At 34.3% G+C, this 14,447-nt stretch overlaps 1 long non-coding RNA gene across 1 annotated transcript in view; it reads right to left on the bottom strand.

Moving 5' to 3' along the window:
* Positions 1–10,936: 10,936 nt before the first annotated feature.
* Positions 10,937–14,447, bottom strand: part of LOC110255471 (uncharacterized) — a 335,318-nt gene continuing 331,807 nt past the window's right edge. The window contains exon 3 of the long non-coding RNA XR_014815743.1: positions 10,937–11,063. This is a non-coding gene — a long non-coding RNA (uncharacterized LOC110255471). The remainder of the gene's footprint in view (positions 11,064–14,447) is intronic.

Genomic DNA, 14,447 nt, shown 5'->3' with positions numbered 1-14,447 from the left:
TCACACGACCAATAGGAAAACCATGATGGTCTCACCCTTGATAATTTTTTGAACTTTAAGAACACAGAAGTATGTAAGCAGAATAACTCATATACTTTTGCAGAAGACTGATGTTTTTGAATTAAAGGTAACTGATCAATTAAGGCAAAGGAGTCTCGGCTGTAGTATTTGGTTGCAGGCAGGACAGCTACATAATTTGCAAGGCCCAAAGCAAAATGAAAAGGAAGAACCTCTTCTTCAAATATTATTAAAAATTTCAGGAACTCAGGAACAGAATATTAAACCAAGTTAAATCTCTTCACAGTGGGGGACACTGTGTGACCACATAAGTCACTTCCCCATGAATTCTGTCTTTATTACAAGTAAAAATGCTGAATATGTCAGTTTTCTTCCCATAATTATAAAAATCTATAGTCACTCAGCCAGAATAAAGGTTTTATTGAACCGCTATACCTTTGTCAAGAACTAGTTGAAATAAATGAGCCTTACAATTCACTCATTCCAGATATATTCCATAATTTTATTACTATTATTTTATATTAACAGTGCTTACAGTGTATTTCAAATATAAATTTATAAATTAGCCGTTCATATCACATGACCGAAGGCTCTTATATTTATATTTTAAGGAAGGCACATAAAAAGTCATTGGCCAAATAAAAAGTCCTGTATGATTGGAAGATAGATCTGATTTTCTCAAAAGTGTCACTGTTTTCAAAGGAAAGGAAACAGAGAATGTAATATAGCAAAAGAATACTATACCAGAAAACTTAAGCTTTTACCATTTATGTTCACATTTTCAATTAGTTATAGATGAATTGGTTTGTAATATTTCCATTTGTGCTGTCAAATTGTGCTGACCTGGTTATTTGCCTTATGACCTTGTGCAGTCTCTAGAAAGAAGTGGAAGTGCAAGTCTTTGTCCTAGAAAACTCATGCCTGGGGTAAACAAATCAAAGTAATAAACATTGGCTAATAGGTTTAACTTATTAATGATTCACATAGTTATTTCATGTCACGAAATTTCAATGCATTGTGGTTTTTTGTTGTTGAAATGCTTATTCTAGAAAATGTTATTTTACTAGGGTAATTTTTCATCTCCTTCTACCTGTAAGACTGTTTCTTTGGTTATCATTAATCACACTTCATGCAAATCAACTGAACAGGCAAACTTCCAACACCAAAAGGTCTTAATGAAAATTTAAATCTCTAAAACACCTTTATTATGAATGAGCCATATTGGTTTTAAGGAATAATATCTAACTAACTTCTAGATATAAGTATAGTTCATATAGTTCCATTCCCCCCACAAAAAAAGCTTCATTTCATGATTTTTTGCAATACCGAATATTTCGTTTTAAAACTTAAATATTGTGGACATCATATCTAATCTTCTTGTCAGTTTCTAGACTTCCATGCTCAAGGAAACAGAATGTGAGAACAAGGCAGTTATCGCAGATGATGGGCATACATGTAGTGCTATTTCGAGTAAGAACAAAATACCTGCACCTTACATGTATATTCGAACTTTAAAGAAGAGCCCTTCATAAACTACTCTTTATTTTAATCTTATTTTAAGCAATAAATAATAACATATTTCTTACTTCTCATTAAAAATTTGTTTTTCATAAAACAAAAGCAAGCTCATAGTAGAAAAAGATTGGTGGTTGCTTTGGGGGGGTGATGTGCAAACAGGTGAAGAGAGTCAAAATGTACATATTTTCCATTATAAAATGAATAAATCATAGGGATGTAAATGCACAGCATGGTGGCTATAGTTAATACCACTGTATTGCATATTTGAAAATAGCTAAGATAGTGGATCTTGAAAGTTCTCACAAGAAAAACAAGTTTGTAACCATGTATGGTGCTGAACGATAACTATATTTATTGTTGTGATCATTGTACACTATTTACAAAGACGGCATCATTACTTGTATACTTAAAACTAATATAATGTTATGTTAACTATACCTCAATAAAAAAATAGCTGTTTTTAAAGAAAATACTCTTTGAATATTGTACAATTCCTCTATAATGGAAGTAGTGACCTATTGACGCTCAGTTTTTAAAAGATATATTTATATAAGTTGCTTTGTAGAGTTGATAAAATGCCCATCAAAAATACTTCTAGTAGAATGATGAATGCAGAGCTGCTGCCAGCTCAATGAGATATCAAGTCACTTTTTAAAACACTGCTAATCAGAACAGTATGCAGAACAAAGATTAATATGAAGAGAAAACATAGTATAAATGACTAAAATAAACTTTATAACCAAAAATTTGTCTTATATAGGCAGCATATGGAAGGAACAGAGAAGGCAATGTTAATTAATAAATAAATGATAATAATTAATTAGCAATTTGTGGATAAATTAATTTAGATACTCAGGTCACACACCTTACATCACTAAGTTCCTGATGGATTATTGATTTAAGTGATGACAAATCATAGAACATTTCATTAAACCCAGATCTCTAGAAGAATGATCCATCTGTTATATATACAGTTGATTCAAATCAAGATTCCAAAATATGAGTGGACAAAAATAATAAAAAGTTTACATTTAAGGAATGTAAACCCATTTAGAAACTCATTTAAACTTCAATTCTGATACAGAGGAAATGAAATAAAATTAATCTCAAGGTAAAAAAAATTTTTCTTTTGTTTAAATAATATATATTATATCAAAACACAATGATAATGACTTTGGGTCCAAACTGACTTACTCTGATAAGACTGTCTTTATATGTTCCTTATAAAAGGCAAACTACAACCCATACAAAAAACTGTAGATTTATACCTACCATTTTTCTGGATTTCTGGGAAATTCATACAAGGAAATAATCTACCACTGGAAATCCATATGCAGAAAACATTTTATCATAGCAATACAACAATAAATAATTAGAAGAATATATAAGGTTTAATGATTTAAAAATGCTAGAATTAAGAGTTTTGTAGCCTAACAATCTCCTTTAAGACTCTTTAGGAAAATTGAGAACATGGTTATAATGCTCATGTGCAATAATAAACGTAGGGTGATCTATAGAAAGTGTTGGCAGGCCTTCTCTAGTAAATATTAAAACTGACTGTAAACATCTGAGTATAACCCTGGTTGGAAAATAGCATGGATAGACACACTGCTTAGACTTTACGAAATGAAATTAAGAGTAAGTCTCAAAACTTCTAAAACCAAGTGTATTGCTTAGCATAGAACAGTAATTTCTGAAAGACCCTAAAATATGTAATACATAAAACCAAGAGAAGTTTATATTTCAACTGACTAACACCTGAGGTATATATCCCTGGTCCAGTCAAATGTAGCTTCTTCCACAAGCTAGCTAAGGGGCACAGGTTTTGTATTTCCTCAGACTCAGACCTATTCCTCTGATGCCTCCAGGCAGGCTAGGGAGAAGAAGTATATCTGCTTTTTAATAACATTAGCCCACAGATGTCATGAAAGAGTCACACTCTTCTATTCCATTGGCTAGAACTCAGTCACATGGCCACATCCGCCTACAAGTGAGACTGGGAAATGAAACTCCTGGTTCCAGGGAGCAGGGAATAAAAATTTGGATAGATGACTGACTAGCAGTTTCTGTTACAACATACATACATATGATCCAGCATATTCATCTATGAGAACTAACCCTAAAGAAACAATTATACATTTTTATAGAGATGTAATAAAAAGTATGTTTATTAATGGTATTCATTTTAATAGTGAAAAAAATCTCAAATGATAATAATGTATAGAACATCAAAACAATGTACTATATATACATGTATGTTACATATAGAATAATGATGCTATTATTACATAATTTAAGAGAGTCTCATACAGGACAAACCCAAGGAGGAACACACCAAGACACATATTAATAAAACTTAAAAGAAAAAATAAAGACAAAGAGGAGTTATCTCGTGGAGCTTAACCATGGAGTTATCTCCTGGTTAAGGATCTGGTGTCACTGCAGTGGCTTAGGTCACTACTGTGGCATGGGTTTGATCCCCGCCTTGGGAACTTCCTCATGCTGCAGTCACATCCAAAAAAAAAAAAAATTAAAGACAAAGATAAAATTTAAAAGCAGCAAGGGAAAAGCAACAAACAACATATAAGACAATCTATATATAAGGTTATCAGCTGATTTTTCAGGAGAATCTCTGAAGACCAGAAGAGGGAGACATAATCTATATAAAGGGATGAAAAGGAAAAACATGACCCCTAGCCTGGGAACCTCCATGTGCCTCAGGTATGGCCCTAAAAAGCAAAAAAAAAAAGCAAAATAAAAGGAGAAATATAAAGGCAAGAATACTCTACTGAGCAAGGCTCTCCTTCAAACTCAACAGAGAAATAAAAAGCTTTACAAACAAGCAAAAGCTAAGAGGATTCAGCACCACCAAACCAGCTTTACAACAAATACTAAAGGAACTTCTCTAGGTGGAAAAGAAAAGGTCATAACTAGAAAAAGGAAAATATGAATAGGAAAGCTCAAAATTAAAGGCAAACATACATTAAAGGTAGAAAATCATCCATACGCAAATATGATATCAAAACCGAGGAGAGTAAAATGAAGAATACTAGAATTGCATTTAAAATTAAAAGACCATCAATTTAAACAATCTTGCATATATATAGACCATTACATCAAAACCTGAGAGTAATCACAAATCAAAAAACTACATTAGATATACATACAGATAAGAAAAAGCAACCAAAACACAACACTAAACGTAGTTATCAAACCACAAGAGAAGAGAAAAAGAAAGGGAAGAAAAAATACCTACAGAAATAAATCCAAAACAACTAACAAAATGGCAATAAGAACATACTTATCAATAATTACCTTAAATGTAAATGGATTAAATGCTCAAACTAAAAAGCATTAACTGGATGAATGGATACAAAAGCAAGCCCCATATTCATGCTGTCTATAAGAGACCTACGTCAGAATAGGGACATCTACAGACTGAAAGTGAGGGGATGGAAAAATGTATTCCATGCAAACAGAAATCAAAAGAAAGTTGGAATAGAAATACTAGTATCAGACAAAATAGACTTTAAAATAAAGACTGTTGCAAAATATAACAAAGGACACTACATAATGATCAAGGGATAAATCCAAGAAGAAAATATAACAATTGCAAATAAATATGCATCCATCATAGGGGGAATCCACATCAATATAATAAATCCACAGCTAACTCTGTCCTCAACGGTGAAAATCTGGAAGCATTTTCTCTAAGTTCAAGAACAAGATGAGGATGTCCTAGCCACAATAAGAGAAGCAAAGTAAATAAAAGGAATATAGATTAGAAAAGAAAACCATCATTGTTTGCAGATGACATGATGCTATATAGAGAAAATCCTAAAGACACAACCAGAAAACTGTTAGAACTCATCAATGAATTTGGTAAAGTTGCAGGATACAAAATTAATACACAGAAAAAAAATCTATTGCACTCTTATATACTAACAGTAAAAGATCAGAAAGAGAAATTAAGGAAGTAATACCACTTACCATCTTATCAAAGAGAATAAAATGCCTTGGAAACTATATCGAGGGAAAGGACCATCCTCTGAAAACTGTAAGATGCTGATGAAAGAGATCAAAGATAACACTGATAGAAAGATATACCATATTTTGGGATTAGGGAGAATGGTTATTGTCAAAATGACTATACTTCCCAAACAATCTCTATAAAATTACCAGTGGAATTTTTCACAGAGCTACAAAAAAAATGCTAAATTTATATGGATAGCCAAAGAAATCTTGAAAAAGAAAAATGGAGCTAGAGGAATCAGGCTCCCATCTTCATACTATACTATAAAGCTACAAAACTCCAAATAGTGTGGTACTGACACACACAAAAGAAATAAATGTCAATAGAATAGGATAGAAACATCAGAAAAAAAACCCATACACCTATGGTCAACTAATCTACAACAAAGGAGGAAAGAATATATCCAATACAGTGGAGAAAAGAAAATCTCTTCAGTGAGTGGTGCTGGGAAAACCCGACACTGTATGTAAAATAATGAAATTAGAACACTCTCTAACACCATACACAAACATAAAGCCAAAGTTGGATTAAAGAACTAAACCTAAGGCCAGATACTCTAAAACTCCTAGAGGAAAACATAGGCAGAACATTCTGACATAAATTGCAGCAATAATTTTTGATCCACCTTCCTAGAGTAGTGAAAATAAAAACAAATGGAACCTAGCCAAATTTAAAAGATTTTGCACTGAAAGAAAACTATAAAAAAAAGACAATTTACAGAATAGAATAGATTTTTGGAAATAAAGCAATTTACAAGGGATTAATCTCCAGAATATACAAACATTTCATACAGCTGTATATCAAAAAAAAAAAAAAAAAAAAACCCGAGAAAGCAAAAACAGCCCAATCAAAAAAATGGGCAGAAGGCCTTAAAAGACACTTCTCCAAAGAAGACAGGCAGATGGCTAGAAAGTACATGAAAATATGCTCAACATCGCTAATTATTAGACAAATGAAAAATTGAAACCATAATGAGCTACCACCTCCTACCAGTCAGAATAACTATCTTCAAAAAGTCCACAAACAATAAGTGCTAGAGAGAGTGTGGAAAACAGGGAACCCTCTGGCACTGGTGGTGGGAATGTAAATTGGTACAACCACTCTGGAAAACAGCATGGAGTTTCCTTAAAAAAACTAAAAACAGAATTACCGTAAGATCCAGCAAATCTCACTTCTGGGCATACATCTGGACAAAACCATAATTAGAAAAGATACATGTCCCCCAATGTTCATTGCAGCACTATTTACAATAGCCAAAACGTGGAAGCAACCTAAATGTCCATCAACAGAAGAATGGATGAAGAAGATGTGGTACATATATACAGTGGAATGTTACTCAACCATAAAAAGAATGAAACCATGCCATTTGCAGCAACATGGATAGACCTAGAGATTCTCATACTTAGTGAAGTAAGACAAAGATTATATGAGATCACCAATATGTGGAATCTAATAAAAATAATACAAATGAATTTATTTACAAAACAGAAACAGATTAACAGATTTTGGAAGAAATTTATGGTTACCAAAGGGGAAATGCCAAGGGGAGGGATAAATTAGGAATTTGGGATTAACATATACACACTAGATAAACTAGAACCTACTGTATAGAGCAAGGAACTTTACTCAATATTCTGCAATAACCTATATGGGAAAAGAATCTGAAAAAGAATGGTTATATGTATAACTGGCTCAATTTGCTGTACAACTGAAACTAACACAACATTTTATTTATTTATTTTTTATTCTTTATATTTTGTCTTTTTGCCTTTTCTAGGGCTGCTTACGTGGCATGTGGAAGTTCGCAGTCTAGGGGTCTAATCGGCCATCGCCAGAGCCACAGTAACGCAGGATCCAAGCCGCGTCTGCAACCTACACCACAGCTCACGGCAACGCCAGATCCTTAACCCACTGAGCAAGGCCAGGGATCGAACCCGCAACCTCATGGTTCCTAGTCGGATTCGTTAACCACTGCGCCATGACGGGAACTCCCTAACACACATTTTAAATCAACTATATTCCAATAACACTTTTTTAAAAAGTAAAAAATAAAACAAAAATAAAATTGTAACATAAAACACTAACTAGAGAAATGAAAAAAATAAATATAAAAGAGTATGGTATGATTCATGTTTTTTTTATAATCAAAGCTATAAATAAATGTAGATGTAACTACAGATATAGATTCATATACCTATTACAGGTACAGATTTATAGGAACATAACTGCATGAGAAATATAAGGATGTGTGCATCCCCAAATTGGTTATTTTTGTGTGTATGGTAGAATTTTAGGAGATTAATTTGTCTGCTTGTATTTTCTAAAATGGTTAAACATTTCCTAATAAACCAAAATTAAAAATAAAAATCGTAAATTTAAAAATATGTTAAAATATTAAAAGACTTATTATGCTAAGATTAAGCATAGAATAAAGCTGTAAGAACATCATATTTATAAGTACATATTTTTACAAATACATGTATATATGCAAACACATGCACAAACATAAATTATAAAGGCATTTTTATAAATATTTACAAATTTGTAGGTTTTTGATATTATATATAATGTTCCCATATTTTAAAATGTTATGTTATTTTAACCTTTTTTAGAGGATTGGGGTCTTTCTCTGAGAGGACAAACATCACCAAGAATCTGCTTATACAGATAGACTGCATAAAATGGGTTGAGTGATGACTCCCTAAAGATATTACCATGCCCAAATTCCTGGAAATCAAGGTTACTTTATTTGAAAATGGACTTTGCAAATGTAATTGAACTAAGGGTCTTGAGATGGAGACCTTTTTGATTACTCAAGTGGGCTCTAAATCCAGTAATAAGCATCCTTACAAGAGACACAGAACATAAGGTCATGTGAAGAAGGAGGCAGAAACTAGTGATGCAGCGACACACCGATGAATACAAGGATGCCTGGAACCATCAGAAGCTGGGAAGAGGCAAGTAAAGGAATCTCTAGAGCCTTGGAGGCAGCATGGCATTTCTGTTAGCTTGAATTCAGACTTCTGTCCTCAAGAACTGTGAGAGAATCAATTTCTGTTGTTTTCAGCTACACAGTTTGTAGTAAATTGGCACAGTTGTCATGGGAAACAAATGCAGACTGGTTATAGAAAAGGAAATAAATCACTCTGCATAATGAAGTAGCAAGATCTAGAATTTTTTATTATGACTTTTTGACCACAGGATCAATGGTTGGGGGTCTCTGAATGGGAGGGAGAGGAGGATGTGGGACACAATGTCTTGAAAGAAAATAATGTGGTTCAACATGGCAAACAGGACTGAGGTGGGGATGACCACAAAGTTGTCAAACTAACTTAGTTTTGCTTTGATGTTACTGTGATGTGTTTTTCTGAGCTTAATTGCTATCCTTTATCCCTCATTCTTCAGAACAAATTTTGAGGGGTTTTTTTGTTTGTTTTTAAGAATTGTGCTTGAGGGAAGTTCCTGTGTGGCGCAGGGGTTTAAGGACTCAGGATTGCTGCAATGGTGCAGCTGGGCTTCAGGCTGCCACTGTAATGCAGGTTTGATCCCTGGCTGGGAAATTCTACATGCCATGGGTTGGCCAAAAATTAATAAATAAATAAATAAATAAATAATTTTTAAAAATGGTGCTTTAGGGATTGAGTGAGCATGGTTTGCAGAGAGACAGGATGAAGATGAAAGGAGGGCAGGGAAGGGGGGAAACAGAGAAGGAACCCAGCATTTAGCAGAAACATGGGCATAGTAATGGGCAGGGATAGAAAAATCAAAAACTTGAAACCCTTCAGGGATTTGGAGGAGGCAGAGGGCGTTTTACATAGCACATGCGAAGGGGCTCCAGTGAGTGCATTTCCACAGTCAAGGACAAATGGCTACAAAGTCTGCAGTAGGCCAAAGGAAGGATGGCCACACACAGACAAATGGAGGTTTGGATCACAGGAGAGGTCAATTTCAGCCAGAATTAAACTCCAAGCTTCCTTTCAAAGTAGCCCACTGGGCCCTGCTCTCATTGTCTTTCTCCTCCTCCTCCATCTCTTCCATGTAACAATATATAGATGTTTTTACCATCATGTATGATAGGAATAGTCAAGTTAAATTAAAATAGACTTACTACACCACCCTAGGGTTTTTTCCAAAAACAAAACTGTCAAAATGCAGAGATGGCAAGGACTCCAAGTGAGGAAAGGTAACAAATTAAAGAAGCAGTTTTTAAAATATCAAAGAGGGGGAGAAAGGTGGATAAGGAAAGAAATAGATGCAGAAGAAAACAGATAAGCTTGTGGAAATGAGCAGAGGGATAGAAAGGCAGGATAATGTGGGAGTAAATTAGTTATGGAAGTGGGGCCCAAGTCAAATGAACGGTAGAATCAGAAAAAGTTGATCAGAGATGGGAAAATAATTCAGCACGAAAAAGAGATAGAAGCAGAGAAGAAAGCAAGCAAGCTTTGAATACAGAACACCATATCATCATAATAAGGTAGTTTATATTAAACATGAATTTTTTAGAGCCTATATAAAATCATTCTGACTTTCAGGCTTTTAATGAAAAGTATAGTCAGTTTAAATTTTAAGTAACACTTTCCAAAGATTATAAAATTTTGGACTTATCACACTCTGGGAGAAGTTAGGTACTTTGGACATACATTAATCCCTTTTTGACATTTAGCTTTTACCACAGATCCAGTTGTTTGCTAAATGACACCATGACCTAAAAGAGCTCATTTATTTCTCAAAGTGAATATTCACTCTTAGGGAACAACTTTTACATTAGCAGACTCCAGTGCAAGGTTGTGGATGAAATGGCACTTGAATCCTTCTTTTTTGAATAAATTATTAGTATTTTTGAGTTGCAACATTCATTTTGTTATTTATGTGAATTAATACAAACTCTGAAAAATAAGCCATCCTGTGTTATGAAATTTGAAAAATGTGACTTTGGAAAACTTGTAATCATCCATTTTAGTTTTATATGAAAGAAGTTTTTTTTTTTTCCCAAAAAGATGAGATATGAAGGTGATGAATATGTAATAATGTTTTCATATACTTGCCAATTTAATGTGTTTGCATAAATATTTAATACATCAATCTTTTCAAGAAGAACATGTTCTTCATTTCAATGTCTTTTCCTTTTCATCAGATTGGCTTATTAATAAAGTCCCCAAAGAAGATTTTATTATTCGGTGGACATTTCCAAGACAGTGATCAAATCTCTTTATTTTGTGAGTGTATAAAAATATGCAATTTTTATTTAGACTGCATGGCAAATCGTCATTTTGTGTATGTATATGTTTGTGTGTATATGTGTGATTTATAAGAGTAAAATCTTCTTTATTTGATTTATATTATAAAAAGTATGAAAAGTCAGAGTTCCTTCTGTGGTACAGCGGGTTAAGGATCTGGCCTTGTCTCTGAGGTGATGCAGGTTTGGTTTCCAGGCCCAGGTGGTGGGTTGCAGCATTGGCTCAGATTGGGTCCCTGGCCCTGTAATTTCCACATGCTGTGGGTGTAGAGTAAAAAAAAAAAAAGGTATGAAAAGCATCATTTGTATGAAATATTTAGAATGAAGCAAATTGTTGCAATTATTTTAAATTTCAGTCCAGATTAGGAAGGTTTTTGCTAAATGCCAACACCATAGTTTTGTCCAAGCTTGAGGTATGTGTAGAAAGCACATGAACTTTTTTCATGAAACTTAGTTTAGTTCAATTAAGATTATCTTTTTATGCTCTGTTCAGCTAAACACAATTCTTCATTCAGACGATCTCTTTAAGTCTCATTCAAACTCAATTATTTTCCAGTATGCCTTCTCAAGTCCTAGGTGTGCCTGATTTCTCCACGGATAGTTCCTCTCAACAACACTCTGCATCTATTTATTTCTTTACACGTGCTCCTTGAGGTTCTATTTTACATATATATGCTTGCTGCATTATAAAACCATCCACTTCACCATGTGATATTGCTACTCTTGTCCCATTTTTTCCCATACATCTTCTACTGGGGTATATAATTTTAAAATGTAAAAATTCATAAGCAGAAATCTCAATTACATAGAATCAGTTGACCATAAGAGGGAGCTCTCACACTCTGCCACAATAACAAAGCCCAACAGGAAGAAGCAGCTTCCTCTTTTTTCCCCCTGGCAAGGACTCAGCCAGTGAAAAGACATGGGCCCTCTGTTTACTATAGCCCTCCCAACTTCCTTTTTCTTTCTGTAAAAGCATCCCCCTTCCCTTGACCCATGTGAGTTCTATGACTTGCACATAGCTCATGCTTGCGGATCCCCGAGTTCCATTCTCTGCTGATCTGGCAGTCTATTTTTTCCAGGTTAAAAAACAAAACAAAGCAAAATAACATTCAAAATGTTTGCAAAACAAAATTACAGACCAAATATCAACTACTGAGACTCTTTACAGTTTTCTTATGTTTAAGAGGCAGCCCTCTTTCAATTTTACGATTACGAGTTCATTATTTGACGTTATAATGGGTACATCACAAAACTGATATTTTTTTCAGGTCTTATAGTTTCTGTTGCAACTACTCCCCTTTGTAGTTGAAGGAGGCGAGTAACCAGACATGCGTAAAAGAATGAATGTGTCTATGCTCCAATAAAACTTTATTTACAAAGACAATGTTTGTTAAATTCCATGCCATGGCATATAAGACTTCCTAAAACAGAAAAAACTTACATCTATATTTGATGTTGGAAACTAAAGGAAACACATGGGACCACGCCCAAATTTACTACTTGTTAGCATTCTCTCCCTTCCCTACTCCCCTCTCCATCTCTTACTTGCTGGACCACTCATTTTCTTCAGTGGCCAATCAAGGGCAGGGGTCGAGGTGTGCAATGGTAATGACCTACTTTAGAGGGAGTAGGGTTTTTTTTTTAACTTATATTGTGTAAACTACCAGCTCATGGTAACAATAAAAGATAACTCTTAGTTGGTTTTCTTACTGTGCTGAAATTCTTTATCATTTTTATTGTTCATATTGCCTACACTCCAAGACAAATTGTTGCCACTGTGCCCACTCCCCGGTTTACCACTACCCTTTGTGTCTTAAATGGGAAATATAACTGCATATGTTGCACTTTTTTCTGAATTAATAAATATTCATTAACTGTTGTCTAGAGGTTTTAGGATTCATAATTTATTTAATAACTCCTATATTGATGAATATTTAAGCTATTTCCAGTGTTCCCAGATACAAACAATGCTTCACTGAATCTACTTGAACACTCATCCTTGCACACGTGTGGATGAATTCCTAGAAACTGAATTGATGACACTTTAAAATTTTAACATATATTACCACATTGCTTTCAAAAATGTTGTGTCAATTTAAATTCCAGCTAAGAATAAATGATAGTATCTTTTCTCCATACTCTTTCCAAAAGAGAATAAGATTTTTTTTTAATTTTTGCCAATTTGTTAACCCAAATGGGATAGCTCATTTTATTTCTAATTGTATTTCTTTTCATAAATTATCAGCCATTTTTCATTTTTTTTCTGCTGAAAGCTCTCCTCAGTGCATAATGGTGTGTAATTTGGGGTCACAGGTGGTATGTACACAAAAGGAAAAATGTCCACTAGCACATAAAGTTTAATGTATTGCAGTAGACTCTACCAAAATTGTACAGCTTGTTAAGTAGGATCTGTCTTGTTAAGAATGATTAAATGGCCTCTTTAGTTGAATGTGTTTGGATATTTCTGTCTTGCTTCACTTTAAAACTCCCATAGCTCATCAATAAATTATTCGTATTTTTGTCAATAAGAAATAGTTATAAATATTTCTGTTTGGTGTTTAGTGCCAATAATTTCACTCTAATTTGAGTATGAAAATTTCCAAACACATACTCCTTTCCAAGAAATTGTAATTATCTTGTACTTTGGAATGAGGATGGGGTGGACCTATCCATGATTACCCATATTATTAAATAATAACATTAGGAGTTCCCGTCGTGGCACAGTGGTTAACGAATCCGACTAGGAACCATGAGGTTGCGGGTTCGGTCTCTGCCCTTGCTCAGTGGGTTAAGGATCCGGCGTTGCCGTGAGCTGTGGTGTAGGTTGCAGACGCGGCTCGGATCCTGCATTGCTGTGGCTCTGGCGTAGGCTGGTGGCTACAGCTGTGATTAGACCCCTAGTCTGGGAACCTCCATATGCCGTGGGAACGGCCCAAGAAATAGCAAAAAAACAAACAAACAAAAAGATAAATAATAACATTAAATATTTCTAATCTAACTTCATAGGCATATTGTTTGCTCTTCAGTATGAGGTGACAACTTTAGATAAATGCATGTGATCATTGCAGAAATTTGACTTTTATGAGGGAAGCTTTGGGAAATTCTTTTATTGGGGGAGGTTTTTTTTTGTTTGTTTGTTTGTTTTTTGAGTTTAAAAGCACTGTTAAACAAGGTACTGGTTCTCAGCCTTCCGACATTTTGGCAGTGCTACAGCCCTTGCCCCATATTCCTTCTCTGAGATATTCCCGCAGCTTCTAGCCACTGATGAGCCCTCTGTACTCAACGTGTGGAGCTTGTACTTTCCTTCCAGTTCCTGTTAAAGGAATAGAGGCTTATTATTGCCCTAATTACTATGCCTAAAAAGGTAATATTTTACACTAGGAAAAAATGAAAAACAAAAAATGTACTCTGTCTGTGTTACACTAACTCAGGTAAAATTCTTTTGCCAAGGATTAGGCTCTGCCTTCTCCCTTGTTGGAATGAGTGAACTGATAATGCTCTTACTAAAGTGTTCACTGTCTCACTGGGTGCCAAGTATCTCCTATCATCTACTCAAAGAAGTAACTCCTATGGTTTTTCTCTTTCTTCCTCTTTTGTATCTCAGTACCCAACTTTGGCATGCCCTGTCTTTGTACGCCT

Source organism: Sus scrofa, chromosome 9, assembly GCF_054392235.1.
Source record: "Sus scrofa isolate SSC_HxYL_T2T_F1_AM1 chromosome 9, Sscrofa_HxYL_maternal_Yorkshire_Landrace_v2.0, whole genome shotgun sequence".
NCBI lineage: Eukaryota > Metazoa > Chordata > Mammalia > Artiodactyla > Suidae > Sus > Sus scrofa.
Note: the sequence above shows the minus strand (reverse complement) of the source record. Positions and strands in the feature narration are given on the sequence as shown.